At 38.9% G+C, this 15,733-nt stretch overlaps 1 long non-coding RNA gene across 2 annotated transcripts; it reads left to right on the top strand.

Annotated features, from left to right (window-relative positions):
• Positions 1–3,754: 3,754 nt before the first annotated feature.
• LOC148216836 (uncharacterized) lies at positions 3,755–9,902 on the top strand. 2 transcript variants are annotated; one of them, XR_015794655.1, is made up of 3 exons: positions 3,755–3,832; positions 6,860–7,282; positions 7,725–9,902. It is a non-coding gene; the product is annotated as an uncharacterized LOC148216836 (long non-coding RNA). The 2 variants fall into 2 exon arrangements; XR_015794656.1 differs by having other exon boundaries at positions 6,860–7,109.
• The last annotated feature ends 5,831 nt before the right edge of the window (positions 9,903–15,733 follow it).

Consider the following 15,733-nt stretch of genomic DNA (forward strand, 5'->3'; position numbering starts at 1 on the left):
TCTATAAAGACATAGACTCATATTAAAAAGTATATCATGTGTTCATCAGCTGTGTGTCTTCTGGAGAGGATAGGCCTGTAGTTTCCAGGACTCCCAGCCAGCATAAGTAGAATTTATAAAACATCTGGAAGGAATCCAGCTGGAGAAGGCATACCTGATTTCTTAACTAATCTTGAAGCACCTGAATAAAGAATCTTGTTTTGACATGACAAACAACACAATCTATTCATTATGGAATCTGTATAAGTACACGAGTAAGCAAGTACTTTGATGATATTTCCTCCATGTTTTAGTACAGAAATGCATTAGGTTTTACTTTTCTAATCCACAACCACTAGATGGCACCCTTAGCTTCATATAGAATTCAAGCATGTTACATATTGGAGTGAACATTTGGAGGAAGTGTTTTGTTTATCCGGAAGAATATTCTTAAAGCCAAATAAATTCTGCTACAGACAGAATTAATAGAAAGATTTATTCTAAAAACAAACAAACAAGCCTCAAGACAGCCACATATTCTAATGGGGTGGATGGCCCCCCCGGGACTTCAATGGGTATTATGGGTAGACCCTCCACCCATAATAATCTGCATCTGTTCCTGTGAAAACCCTGTTGAGTATGCTGCCATAATTTCACTTTTATTCCATCTCTATCCTGTCCAGCAAGAGGAAGAAGTGGGGGAAAACACTCTCCTGCCCCAGCTTTTTCCTTTTCTTTAGTTTCCTTGAGTAGCAGGGATATAATAGGCTAAATTCCCTCTCAGAATGAGAGCACTGATTCCAAAAGAAGGCCCAAGTCTTTTATTATGTAGATTAAGTTTAACAAAGTAAATGAGAGTTGAAGACTCTGGGATATCTTGACTCCTGCTGGCTTCAACTCAATGGCTCCTCTTTCATACACAAACACACAAAATATAGATAGAATAAATGTAGGTGGAACAAAGTAGGATGCAGGCATGCAAGGGCACAGCTGAGATAATCCCTAAAATACAACAGTGAACGGATCCTAATCTGCATCTATCTCCATTATTCTGTGGATGATTCTCCAGCCCTTCTCCAAATTAGGGTGGCTTTCTTACCTGACAGAAGCAGGTAGGGGAAGAGATGCCCCACCCTCCCATGACAGAAGATAAAAAGTTCAAAGCAAAATGGAGTCGGCCGTCTCACTTTAAATTTGCCTGCTCTTTGATCGCAACAAACTGAAACTGAAATCATTGTAAAGGGTTACCTGGGAAAGAGGAAAGACTGTTCTTGATTGCTCAGTTTCCTGGACTAAGCTGGTCTCTGTCTGCTTTCTAGATCAGTGCTTCTCAACCTTGGCAACTTGAAGATGTGTGGACTTCAACTCTCAGAGCTGGGGAATTCTGGGAGTTGAAGTCCACACATCTTCAAGTTGCCAAGCTTGAGAAACTCTGGTCTAGATTATGAGGCCTACTTTGAGTTTCCTTTAACACTCTTCTGCCTAAATCTTTCTGGGGTGAAATTTTGCCTCATTCACTACCATAACATTTCTAAAACCTGTTCAGAAGGATTTACTGACAAAATTCTGTATGATTTTGAGGAAACATCCAACCAATGTTGCGCCATGTGGTGGTAATCCTATATATATTTAAATTAAGAACAAATATTATTATATTATATTATATTATATTATATTATATTATATTATATTATATTATATTATATTATATTATATTTGCGTCCAGTGTGCTCTGGATGCAACTAGTTCAAGATTAAATCCTCCTCCATCATTTGAGAAATCTGTATCCAGGCCATCTTTTCAGCCCAGAACCATTTTGGCAATTCAGAAAATAGCCTGATTTTGCCCCTGACCAATATAGAGCCCCTCAGTGGGGCTCCGATATCGGCACCCACGTTTCAGTTTGGAAATCAGAATATTTATAGTGACTAAAACAAAACACTTGGTAACTTTCTTCTCACAGACATTTTCAAAAATACTAACAATAATCTATGAGAAAATAAAATGTGCCAAATTGAAGATAAATAGGGGCAGGATTTTTTGCACTGGATGCTTTTCAATTATGTTTTTTTAAACTTTAATATTTCTAAGAAATGGATTAATTTTCAGGCAAAGTTGACCTTTACAAAAGGATCGAGTCTCCCATACCACATGCAAATATGTTCATATATGGGGATATGTAAAAGCAGCCTTTTGAGTTTCAAAAAAGAAAAAAAATGTACGTATACCACTCTGTTTTTATTATCAAAACAGCATAAAACACATAAACAGCAGAACTAAGAAAACTGAAATATTTCCAAAGCGTGTGTTTTTGTGCAAAGAGATCTTCACCATCTGTAGAGTGATGGGTAATGAAGGTCTCTGCCTTCCCCTCTCATTTAGGTTAATATCCTACAGATACCTTGAGAAGAAACCTCTACATTTGTATGAGCAGAAGTGCAGGGACTAGGTTATCACAGGGAATGAAAAACATTGTAAAGCTTTATTGTGCTCTGCTCATTTGGCACCCAAATCATAAAGAAATATAATATCACAGTGGGAGATGTTGAATATATATATACCATTCAGTGACAGGATCAGAGCGATTTGAATATTTTCCACATAAGCACACAGTTACAATATTCTACTGTACTTCAGCATCCTTCATCAAAGCAATGTGATTAGAGCACCCTGGTACAATCATCGACTATGATTAGAAAAATAAGCCATCAATCAATCACAATATTACATTTTTTCCTCTCTCTGCCCCTTCTCTCCACTCTTGACTTTTCTTTATATGGGGAGCTTGAGGAGAAATATATCAGCGTTGGCCAATGTGCTGTTTCTTTCTCCCTGCCCCTTGAAATTCTAAAGAATTAACAAATAATGGTTTGGGAAGGTTTAAAGATTCAGATTAGGGAAGCTGTCTATGATTAAACTTCTGGCTCTGACTAATCAGCCTATTTTGGTTCCTAACTTGGCTGGTTCCTAGCACTGTTTTCTCTTTCTCTTGACGGTGGTTTTCACAGAAATCAAATAGGGTAGTGAGGCAGACACAAATCTTTAACCCAGCACAATCCCAATAAGAGTCAAAGCATTTATTCTCTCTCGCTTCTCCCTTGCCTATATAGTACCATATTGTGCTGAGCGAGCAGTAGCTTACCCTAAACGTTAGAGTGAAATCTTCTTTAATGTATGGCAATTCTAAATCGATCACTGTATGTGTTGCTGTTATTTTAGTTGATTTAGGTAATGTGACCACTTTCGTCTGTTGCATATTAGGGAGGTGTGTAAAGTATCAAGAGTTGCTTCAAAATATGTGGGAGCGCAAACAAAGCCCCTCTCGTCACATCATTAAACTGCATGGATTCAAGGCTCAGGGGGATGCCCTAAAACAGTGTTTCTCAACCTTGGCAACTTGAGCACGTGTGGACGTCCCCAGCTCTGGGTGTCGAAATCCACACATCTTCAAGTTGCCAAGGTTGAGCAACACTGCTCTAAAAGCTGCCACTGCTGTTTCCTCATGCATGTCTGTGTGTGCAGCTGCTTCACGTACTTCCTAGCAAAACACAGTGGATATAAATGCACATGCATGTGGACAGAGCTGAGAATGGTGTTTGAAACAGTGTAAGCTTGAAAAAAGTCACAGCTGTTGGAAGTGTGACTTTAGTTGCACTTATACTTCAGCACCTCAGAATACCCGGACTGTAAGAGTAGTGGGACGTCAACAGTTAGGAATTTCTTCTGTGTTTCATCTTCATCTTTCACTCTGCCTACGCTTTCTCTGTGAGATTGCTAATCTCAGGATATATCTTTGCCTTCCTAGTTACTTGCTCTCCAACTCCCTACCTGATAGGATGCAGTTTGCTATAAGGTAGGCTTTGCCTATCTTTGTGTGTGTGTGTGTGTGTGTGTGTGTGTGCCTTTGAGTCAGTGTTGACTCCTGGCAACTGCCTGGCTAGTCCCTGCAGTTTTCTTGGCAAGATTTTGGAAGTGGTTTGCCACTGCCTGCTTCCTGGGGCTGAGAAAGAGTGCCTGGCCCAAGGTCACCCAGCTGGCTTTATGATTAAGGTGGGACTAGAATTCACATCTCCTGGTTTCTAGCCTGGTGCCTTAACCAATACACCAAACTGGCTCTCATTTGCCTTGCTCCCATCTATTTCCTGTAATAAAACTTCTTTCTGTTAAGGTTATAAGGAGTTACTTCACTAGTCCTTCCTCAGGTTAGAGTCTTGCTCTCCAGGAACATACTAAAACCACTTCCTCCAACAACAGCTTCCTTAATGAATTGAGAAGAGCATCATCATTTGCTTTCCTGCATGTTCTGAAGTTATGCCCAGCCCTATTATTCCCAAATCGGTGGATGGACCACTGATTTAAAAGCAGGAGAGGAAAAAAGAATGTCCAAAGAGCCTTGATCACAAATATGTCTTAGGGATCTTATAATGAAATTTGGGCCAAATAAAATGACATGAAGAATTCCAGTAGCAGCAAATGGTATGCAAGTCATCAATTACTCCAGATGAAATCACACATTTTCAGTCCCTCCCTCGGTTTATAGAATGTTTCCAATAGATTAGTAAGGAGTAAGTCATGAGTGTGCAAGAGAAAGAGAATCTGAGGTGGTGCATAAGATCTTTCTTATCCATGCATTAGACTGCAAGATTAAATGTTGTCTTTTTTGTGTGCTTTCAAACAAAATAGCTGTCAGAACAAAATTGTTTAAGAGCTTCTAACGAAAGGCTCCTTTCAAAGGGCATTTTTTTGTTGACAGTTATGATCTTAATTCCCTTCCAGCCTTTCCCACCGTTGCTTCGACAACCCTGTTTTCCCATGTCTAAAGTACTGAGTTCCACAACAACAAGCCAAGGTCAAAGCCTAAAATATTAAAATCAAAACTAATTTTGATCCTATCCATGAAAGGAAATATTATCAAAAGCACAATTACATTTATTCATTGTTTGCTTAGTGGATCTTCTCCTAAAATTGTACGTAAAGTTGCAATCTTACTCTGCAGTCTAATATTGTATATATCTATTCATCTGTAAATCCTACTACATTCAGTGAAGATTGTGATCATATTTAAATCATGAAAGAATTCGTAATATCATTTCTATTTTCCAAATTTCTGCTCCATGAAGAAATTTGATATACAGAATTAGCAGAAGCACCTTTGTCACTATACAGTAAATATCATATGATGTACAGACATGCAGATCTACATTGGAAGTCATTCCACATTTACTGCAATTATGTAGAAGTTCTGATCGTAAGTGATCTTTTTGCAGGAATCACTTCAGTGAAGCAGTGAGCTTTGCCATACCACCATCTGATTTGCAATTCATTCTAAACACCCTTGAAATCAAATCTACTCCACTGTCTCTTTGTCCTCACTATCTGCAGATATATAGTGTCTTTTGGCCAGTTGCGACTCTGGATCAATGCCAGAAGCATGCATACCCTAAAATCTACTTCTGTGTATACATTGTATTATTTATTTATTGACTGGTGGGGAGGGGCTTTCATCTGCTTTATATAAGGTGTGGGAGTTGCCATAGAAGATGTTGTTGAACTGTCAAGCCATTTCAAATTAGGGTCCCTTTCTAGTTTGAATGTGTATCAAATGACTAGCATGTAACTCTGTAAACATTTTTTTGGTAGACTGAAATCTGAGTTGCTGTTACCAGAAACATGTTTTCCCTTTAAAAATCTGCTTTAAAAAGCAACTAGAATATAAAATGGTAAGCATGTCTACCGTACTACTGTTAAGAAATTTGAGCAGCATTCCTATGACTTTTTCCATATAGTTTATCTGTGGTAACCCATGAATTATCCTATCTTACCTCAGCCCCAACATAAGACTAATCTCAGGTCTAGAGTCAAAAAACAAGGATGGTATCCTTTATCATCCCATGTTTGTCAGTAATGTCACCTCCAATCACCTATATTTCTAATTAACTGGCTGGTTTTCAAAAGCCAGATATTTTTACAAACTATTAAATAAATGTATGTACTAGGCTGCTTTAAAAAGAATGGCTGATTTTAACTTGTGCTGAAAGTCATGTGGTAGTTGTTTACAGAAGTAAAAAGTCATTTCAGAGAGAGAGAGAGATTAAACTTCTTTTACAGCTTGGTCATACTTAGAAATGAGTCATACTAAAAAGAAAAAAAATCAGTTGGATTCATTTTGTATAGATGTGCATCCTTATAACCCAGGCTTGTGCATATTTATGCAGAAACAAATCCAGTGGAGATCCCTTAGGATTACTGTTGGGTAAATATGCATAAGGTTACAGAAATCTCAAAATATATATTTTAAACCTCCCCCTTTAATATCTTTTTTACCTCTCCCTGAGTTAAAATGGCTTTACTGACCCCCACCTCCACCCAAAAGCCAGTTATCCTCTTGCAGATGAGCTGGAGAAGAGAAACGTATCTTGTTCAATCAGTAAAAGCCAACAGCTCATGGAAGGGCTTTTCTTAGTGGCAATCCTGAGAATGTATTTGCTTGGGTGGATAATGTCTTTGACATGCCCACTTCTCCACATTGTACTACTTAGGCAGAAAGGAGATGCTTGTTTTAATCAGGCCTACTTTCTCCTGCTTCTGAAGGCTGCTTCGTAGGCATACTTAGAAAGACATACCTTGTTGCATTCAGTTCACAGGAAAATGAGAAATTCACATTTCTAAATAAAGGTTGATTAGGAGGATTTTCAGCCACTCAGCGTCCCATGAGAGGAATGTGTCTGAACTGACCAAGGTGGCAGTGTTGTGAACTTTTTGAACTAGTCACTCCCTGAAACCTTAGATAGGACCCAGAAGGATTTTTTCCTCCATCTAGTCAAAAAAACTTAGAATTGTTGATACTTGTTATTGTTTTTGCTTGTACCTTTCCTTGCAGCATCTGCCTGACCTTTGCAATTGCAGACATTACTTGATGGGAAACACGCAACTGGGCAGAGATTGGTCCATTCTTCCTTTTAGGATGTGGGCAAATTCTAAAATGTTGAGGACTGCAAGCAATGTGTTACTTGACAGTGTGCCCTGGCAACAGATCAGGTTTTTAAAAGGAATATTTGGGAATACTTCCAGAAACACATCTGTGGCATCGCAAGTCAACTGACCCAGCCTACAGATCAACACCCAGTACTGTGAGAATTGTTTTTGCATGTCTGCAGATTGGAAAGACACCTTAAAAGATTATTTACAACACTGGCTTGGAGAGTTTGGAATAACAAGACTTTTAATTAATTAAAACTCTATTATTTATGGTCTTGAAATGCTGGCATGACATTGTGTCAGGTGATAGCATATTAACAAAGAGGTAATCCTATGTGATGTTAAGTCACCTTCATCCTTTGGCTGATAGGTTAAATGTGACCAATTGGACAGTAAGAAGGAGCACTAATTAAATAAGCTTGGGGGAAAGGGGAGTTTTGACATACAAATCCTGTTGCCTGGAGAAATAATACCTGGTTGGTGGGGTTTGTTCCCATGTCAGACAAATTCATTTTACAAGCCAAAAAATCTGACTGGACAGTGGGAAGGTTGGTCTGAAAGTAGGTTATTTGGAAGACAATAAGGATAAAGGCTTAGGAAAATGTACCGCCTAAGGTTCTGTGCATACGGTTATATAAGATCAGTATATTCATACTGAAGGGGAAATTAACATTATTTACAAGTGATAAAACATGTTTTCTATTTTGTTTTGTTAATCCATTTGGTTTATTAAAATATGCTACTTTTAATTTTTTCCTCAATGACAGGACATGAATGACAGGACTTCAATCAGATTGGGTTGTTCTCAGGACCATTTGCGACCTTTGAAGCATGATTTTCTACCCATTTCAAGTAGCGCTTTCATGTTTAAACCAGGGATGAGCAGGGATACAGCAGCAGTGAATGAGGTTGGAATTAAAAATGTACGGTGGCGCCTCTTGCCCTTTTATTCTCACTTTCAGATATGACACACTCACTCATCCACCTATGATTTTCTCTTATACACAAACACAGTTTTCCTCCAGGTCACCACAGTGGCAGGAGGAGCCCCAGCTGAGTGTCTCTGTTCCTTCTTGACCAGGGAAGCAGTGCCTGTAATATATATACACACATACACACACACACACACACACACACCCCCCAAAGAAAAGAACATTCCTCTTAAAGAACATTGCTTTATTCTTCCGGAATCCAAACTGTGGTAAGGAGGTCTGATTCACAGTGGCAGTAAAAGGTAGGGATGGACCTGATGCAGATCACTGCTACAACTCTTAGAGTTTGTGGTGTTCTGTGCTGGCTGGGGTGGAAGATAAGCACCTTCTCTAAAACCAACACAAAACCAGGGATCAGTGATGAGGATTGAAGAAAATGTACTCTGACCTGGGTGAGATAGAGCTATATATCTGACCCATGGAACAAAAGAACAGCTTCACATCATCTTGTAGAATTCAATATTTCTTCTAAAAAAAGTCCAACCACACATTAATCTGGGATAGGATGATCAGATATGTCTCCTTTTGAATTGAAGTTCAATACATTCCTTCCCTACTAATCACCTTCAAAATGTGAAAACAACAACAACAGGGGTTTATACATTTCTGTCCTTAAAATAAACACTGCCCTTATAAAAATAGAATATCTAAAAGAGAAAAATATTTCTTTGCCCTGGTTTATAAATAATGTTAAGTTGCAGGGCACAATCATCTTTATTTCTCAGTGATTCTGAATGAGGTCTGCATGGCATGACCTCCCATCCTTGTTTTGCAGCAATTGAAGCCTTGTAAGCTGCTCTTCAGCAACGCAATCAAAATTCCTTCCTTTTGTTCCAGGATGGAACACAACTGCAGTTGCATAATTAAGCCATTGAACTCAGATTCATGCAGAAAGAAAGGAATTTGGATGCTGTGCCCATAAAGTCTGGCTTTGAGGGGATTTGCATACCCTCTTCTCTGGCATGGTAACCATGTAAACAACTCACAGACAACATTTCCCAGGACTCATTTTCATAGATATACCTTTATAGATGCCAGGGGAAGCATTGCAATATGGATCTCACCACACCCTTCCACTTTGATATCTCTCCTATATTTCTTTTCTGTCAACCTCTGTTCTCTTATTACATTCACTGCCTAAGTTTTACAATACTCCTCAAAAATCCAACTTTTCCTAGAAACCTCTGGTCTTGTGATTCCCAGTGTGACCCCTGTAGGCCTCAATCAGTCTACACACTCCTGCCCACTCCAGTTTTTACATATTTAGCAGATTATTTCAATGTAAACATTTTTTTTTAAAAAGGCATAGTGCAAAATATCAGCCTCCAGTATCATGTTTATCTTCCAGAATACATACCTGCACATTCCTAGAAACAATGCATGGCTTGAAAATGTCCCCATTTGCCCAGAAAAAAAGACATACGAAGGTCAGCTGAGGAGTTGATAGGGAGTATTCTGAAAAATTAGAGAGGGTGACAAGGAGTAACCTTTCCAGTTGCCTTCTTACAAATGCTTTTCGTGACTAGCCTCACCTACTGTGGCAGCTGTTTTGTAAATGGACATGCCTCCATGACTGGCTTGTAAAATTTCAAGTGTGCTCACTGGCTCAGAAAAGATGGGGACACAGCACTGACACAGCCTTTTAACTTCTTCATCTTATAACTGAGTAAATGAAATTCCATATATATTGCTTCTTTGTGTAGTCCATCTGTTCAGTATACTAACAACGACATTGAACTGTAGAAATACCCGTGTTAATCAAATTTTATTCTTTTCTTCCTAGAGCCACAAACAAATGAAGGTTTACTGAGAAATGTAATTATATCCTAAATATTACCCATTTTAATCAGTAGAAGAGTAAATAGGGGTGTGCCTCATTTTTTATTGTGTGATTCTCGGGCCATTTAAATGTATTGAATTGGACATTTATATGAAGTAATGTATCTTTTTCATTTTTTTTTTCCTGACTGTTGCAGAACTTTCTGCTGTGAAGGACATTCAAACAGCTATTTAAAATATATTGCATGAATATACCGAAGATATTATGTAACTAAATTGCAGATAAGGTAGAAACATTAAAACAGGCCGTACTGTTTATAGCAGTGTTTCTCAACCTTGGCAGCTTTCAGAGGTATGGACTTCAACTCCCAGAATGTCCCAGCCAGACAGGAATGGGGGGGAATGGGCAAAGGTTAGGATGGGGATGGGAAAGTGAGAATCTAGAGTTAAATGATACCCCTTCATTTTCAAACGTACTTGTTCAGATGTCCAATATGCAGCTTCAGTGATTCACTAATACCAGCAAAAAAAGAGAAGGGGGGGGGGGAAGCAGTGTTTCTCAGTCTCAGCAACTTTAAGATGAGTGGACTTCAACTCCCAGTATTCCCTACTGCCTCTTAAAGTTGCTGAGGTTGACAAACACTGGGTTAAAGGATTAAAGTATGCAGGAATATGCAACAAGATTTCCTTTTTGAAAGAGAAAATCAGGTGACTGGGAAAATTATAGCAATGCAAGACTAGATCCTGGAAGAACATCAAAACCTGGGTGTGTGTCACAATGACCTGGCTGTGCAAGGCTGATGTATATGTACCTTTGCTCACCCACACAAACAACCTGTACAGAAAGCTTTTTCTTTCTTATTTAGGAAAGCAATCTCCAAGGCAAGGTACTGTATTTGTGAAATCTGAAACTGTGGCAGGTCAAGATGGACAAGTAATATCTACCATAGACATTACTCAGATTCTAGTCCCAAATTTAAAAAGAAGTATATTATTGAACACCCTAAGTTTTTCAGCTATGAGTTACCAAGTTTTGAAAGATGACTCGTTAATCAAGTGGAGAAGGTTGTTATGATTTAGTGGTGTGTGTGATTCTGCCTTTCCTGTATGCCTTTAGCGGATTACTTGCTACTGCAGACTAATAGCTATTCTAGATCAGTGTTTCCCAACCTCAGCAACCTCAGCTGGCTGGGGGATTCTGGGAGTTGCTCCACACATGTTAAAGTTGCTGAGGCTGAGAAACTCTGTTCTAGTTGATTAGACAGTACAATCTACTTACTGTAGCTCACCTGACATATCAATAGACACATGTTAATCTGCTTGTGCCTCGAAAATGTTAGGTAAAGATTGCCAAAATCTTCTTGTGCTCTGCTATAAGCTACAGATCATATCAACAAAATTTCCCTATCAGGAAACCACACACGTGCATGTATTAAGAAAGATACCTTAGACAACACAAATAAGGTTTGAGAAGAGGAAAGACACATAAGAAAACATTCTCAGTCTCAAGAGTGGGAATGGAAATATACACTAACATTCTAATCGTTCCAGTAAAAAGCAAAGGAAGGGTGAAAAATACCTTTGACAGAGTTCCCAAGCTAGAAAAGATTAATTTTGGAACAGCAAACTTCTTCAGCTTCTGAAGGAATGATTTCTTGATTTATATTATGTTTTGGCATACATGCATAAAACGCAAAGGAAAAATAAATATTACAACTGGAAAGAAAAATTGTATCTGAAATAATTCCCAAATAATATAGTGCTACTTGGTAAACATACACTGTTTTTACTGGCAAAATAAATAAATCAAAGTATTATAATAAAACAACTCTTGCATGGATAATATGATTACCTAACCTGAAGAAACTTGAAAATTAATTCCATAAACCTAACTGATAGAAAAAAGATACCCACTTACAAAAAGTGCCTATACCAGCTCCACAGAGAGAAAACATTAATGGATCAGAAACCTAATAAATGAATGGATAGATAGATACTTTATTGTAGTTTAGCTATAATGATTGTGCTGCATTTTAACAATCTCCCAGTCAACAACTTTCTAACTCCTATCATCAAATGATAATATTAATAGGTGTCACATAAATTCCATTGATCCATTTGCTTATTATACTTCTGTTCTTCTCATTCTCTTTGTCACCAATGTGTAAAGAATGTTTTCAAAGGCAGTGAGCACTAAGCCATAAAAGTCCTGTAGATTAGTGGTCTATTAAATGTTATTTTCACACATCATGTCATGAATGTATGGAATTCATTGCTACAACATGGAGCTCAGACACCTTGCTAGACAGATCCATGGAGGATGGAGCTAAACAGTTGTTCGTGATAGCTATATGGAACTTTATGTGGTAAAAATGTTATTTGTTGAGGAACGCACAGCATATGGAAATGATTTTCATATCCTTGTAAAGGGTTGGTGAAAATTATCATGAAAAATTTGATACTGGATTATTTCTTGTAAAATATAGAAAACATTATGCCATTAGTCTGGAGACCCTTTTGCCCTTTATTATAATTAATCTGTAGGCCATCAACTTTGACTACTACTATTAATTTACTATGTAAATTAGAATTCAACATCTGGAGTGTATACTGTAATATAACACACAGTAACATAGGCTCTCTTCATATGTTCCAGTGATCTCACAGGGAACAGAGTTCCGATGTCTGAACAGCTGCATAATACTGAAAAGATCTGTTTGTCTATAATTACTCACATGGAGACCTTTCTTTATATATTCAGGAATTATGGAGAAGCACAGTTCCTGAACATGCAGAGTATATGTAAATCTATGCTCTGTGCCCAGTGAACTATTATTTTAACACTATTTAAGGTGACTTGAGAGTTATTGTAGCTTGAGGCAGAGAACTAGATGGTGCCATCTCATTCCATATACAGAAACCAACTGGATGGGCAGTTCACTTTTATTTCAATAGTAGATGACCTTCCGCTCCATACCCAGATAGCTTAACTTGGGCAGAGCAAGCTATATGTTATATCCAGTTCAACTATCCACCACTTTTCCTGTTCTTCATTCATTGCTGCATCTGGCATCTGTTTGCTGTCTCCTAAAAAAAAAAAAAAAAAAATGCTGCCATTGTGATCTCTGTCTACTCACTGCAATCACAATGGCAGTGCCAGTGTATATCATGTAAGCAGCACAATCCTTTTGCATATATGATGTTTGCTGGAGTATGTAGACAGGGTTGACTGCCTTTCCATCTGCTCACTTAATCTGGGCTTTTCCCAATAGAACTATTACAGGTAGGGTGTGTAAAAGCCAGATGACTGAGCAATAGACTAGTTCAGACAACACAAGTTTCACTGGGTGTTAAAATGACATTTGCATGGTGACACACAAGTCTCCCTGTGTAATGATAGGGCCTACAAAGATATTATATTTACAGAGCCCAAACTACCTCACAGGGTTGTTGCAGGAAACAGAGGAGGGAGAAGCATTAGGAATGCCACCTGAGCTTGAAAAGCAGGTCATAAATATAAAACTAACTAAAAAAGCCAACTTAACTGGAAATTATTGTTGATAGTGGGGTTACAATAATTCTCACCAACAACCAAGAATGCTAAAATTCTAGTAAGTTTGAAACTATAGGCCCATTGAAGCTTTATAAATTGGAAGATTTTACCATGTGAGGACTCTAAATAAGTTCCTTACTTCCACCCCCACCTGATATCTCTCAGATATCTTTTGCTTACAGATATTTGCAGGATCCTAGCTGGCATGCATGCTAGCACACTTAGAGTTGGATGCATGAAGACTTTTTGTTTACAGTCACTTGATCGGAAGAAACACCTACAGGAGCAATGATGGCCAGGAAATAGGCTTAATTAGAGTGCCTGTGGGGCTTCTGTTATAACTAGAATTCCAAATAGCCATACTGAAGACAGGATCTAATCACAAGTTGAGGTATCTCAGACTGCCACCTTTTTGATGGATATGTATGTACTACCATAGAAAGATTATATCAGTAAAATGGTTACCCAGTGCGATTTGATCAGAGGTGGCTTAGTAAGAGAGCTCTTAACTGTAGTATGAAGAGGTCAGCCTGAAAATGATACAGGCCTATTTCAGGACACTCTTCTTAGTCACAATCACTAGATTGCTTGCATTATGCAATACAGATCCTTAAAAACTCAAAGGGCCCTTTTGCCCACAGTGGTCTCCTGTTCACGTTTCAATGAAATGAACAACTACAGTCAAATCCACTACAATGATCTACCTCCCCTGTATATTCTTGCTGTAGAAAGGAGCAGATACAAGATTGTATTCACAAACTACTATGAATAAAAAATCTCTCTCTCCACAATAGCTGATACCTATTTTCTATCTTTGCCCAGTAAATGGTAATTCTTGAATCGGTCTGATTTGGGTCATTTAAGTAGCATCCTTTTACCAATCCTTGTAAATCTCTTCCATCTTAAAACAACAGTAAAGATTTTATTGTAAGGCATAACTGAAATTGGATTCTGTCCCAGGAAAAGCTGATCCTATAACATATCTGCAGTATCTCAAGGCTCCTTAACACTCCAAGAGTTGCATGCATGCTTGATTTCCAAAGGGAAAGCTGAATTTGTAAATTGCAGCAAAACCAACCAAGTATCTTGCACCATCTTTAAAAAACCAATTTATTCTATCACAAGCTTGGGCATACTGTTCCCTTTCTTGTCCCTTTGTTGTGATTTCATCCAGTAAGATGACAAAAAGTAGCTTATCAGAGTTCACTTTATGGAGCGATCCCAGCGATTCTGCACCTTAACAACTTGTACAAAGGTGATGAGCAGCAATGAGTCATTTCTTTTAATCTCTACCACCGCCCTATGATTAACACATCGTTAATGAGCTAGACCAGTGTTGTCCAAACTTGGCCACTTTAAGATGAGTGGACTTCAACTCCCAGAATTCCCCAGCCAGCCATGTGGCCCTGTTGCGCCCATGCTGGCTGGGGAATTCTGGGAGTTGAAGTCCACTCATCTTAAAGTGGCCAAGTTTGGACAACACTGAGCTAGACACGCTGACAGAAACTGCTCCTGAAGAATGAAGCTGCTGTATCACATTTCAGGCACCGCAGCCTGTGCTGTGCTCCAGTCGCACTGTGCCTTCCACTTTGTCCTCGCATCGTTCCAATGACTGTCCCCCTCTATAGTGCTGGACTTATAAGGCACACCTTTTGGCACTGCTTTGCTTAAGCTCTTGAGCACTGAAATGTAAAAAAAAGGCAGCCTGCAAAGCCAAGTGGCCCTGTTGCACCCATGCAAGATCTCATCAGGCACACGCTCAGAAGCTTCTTCCAACCTTTTCAGCGAGGCAGAGGGCAGCACCTTGCTCCACTGTGCATCTCTAACGGGTGTGCATGGTCGCTGCCCTTTGCCTCCCTGAAAAGGTTGGAAGAAGCTTCTGAGCATGTGCCTGATGAGATCTTGCATGGGAGCAACAGGGCCACTTGGCTTTGCTTTTAAAAGCAGGCAGACGGACTTGTTGCACACTGCAGCTTTGAAGGGGTGCTTTGCACAAGCGTGCATTGAAGCAAACCATCCCTTGGAAACGGATTACATCTCTAATATTTGATTAGACTCAGTTATGTTTGCATCTTCTCCTCCAACATAGCCTATGTCACTAGTATCTCTGTAGTAGAACATTATATACAGAAACTAAGAGAGATGCCTATGGCTTAGTTAGAAATCATTCGTTATTCAGTTATTATTAAGACCTCTAGTCTGCGTTTTCCCAAAAATGCAGGCACACACATCCCCCCCCTCCCAAAACAGAAGGAAATAAACACATCTGTCCCTCATCTCTAAAAACACACTCAACTAAAAACATCGGGCATGATTTCAGACACCACTAACACTGCTTTGGCTCCCATCTCTCCTCATAGATATCTGGCCCACGTGGGACAGTCACCAGACTCTGCTGTTGGCCAAGCTCTGTGATCACAGTGGGGTGGGTCACTAACAACACAGTGCTGTG

The sequence above is a fragment of the Python bivittatus genome, unplaced genomic scaffold, assembly GCF_059951505.1.
Source record: "Python bivittatus isolate LINGU-HERP-01145 unplaced genomic scaffold, Pbiv_v1 ctg000070_np1212, whole genome shotgun sequence".
NCBI lineage: Eukaryota > Metazoa > Chordata > Lepidosauria > Squamata > Pythonidae > Python > Python bivittatus.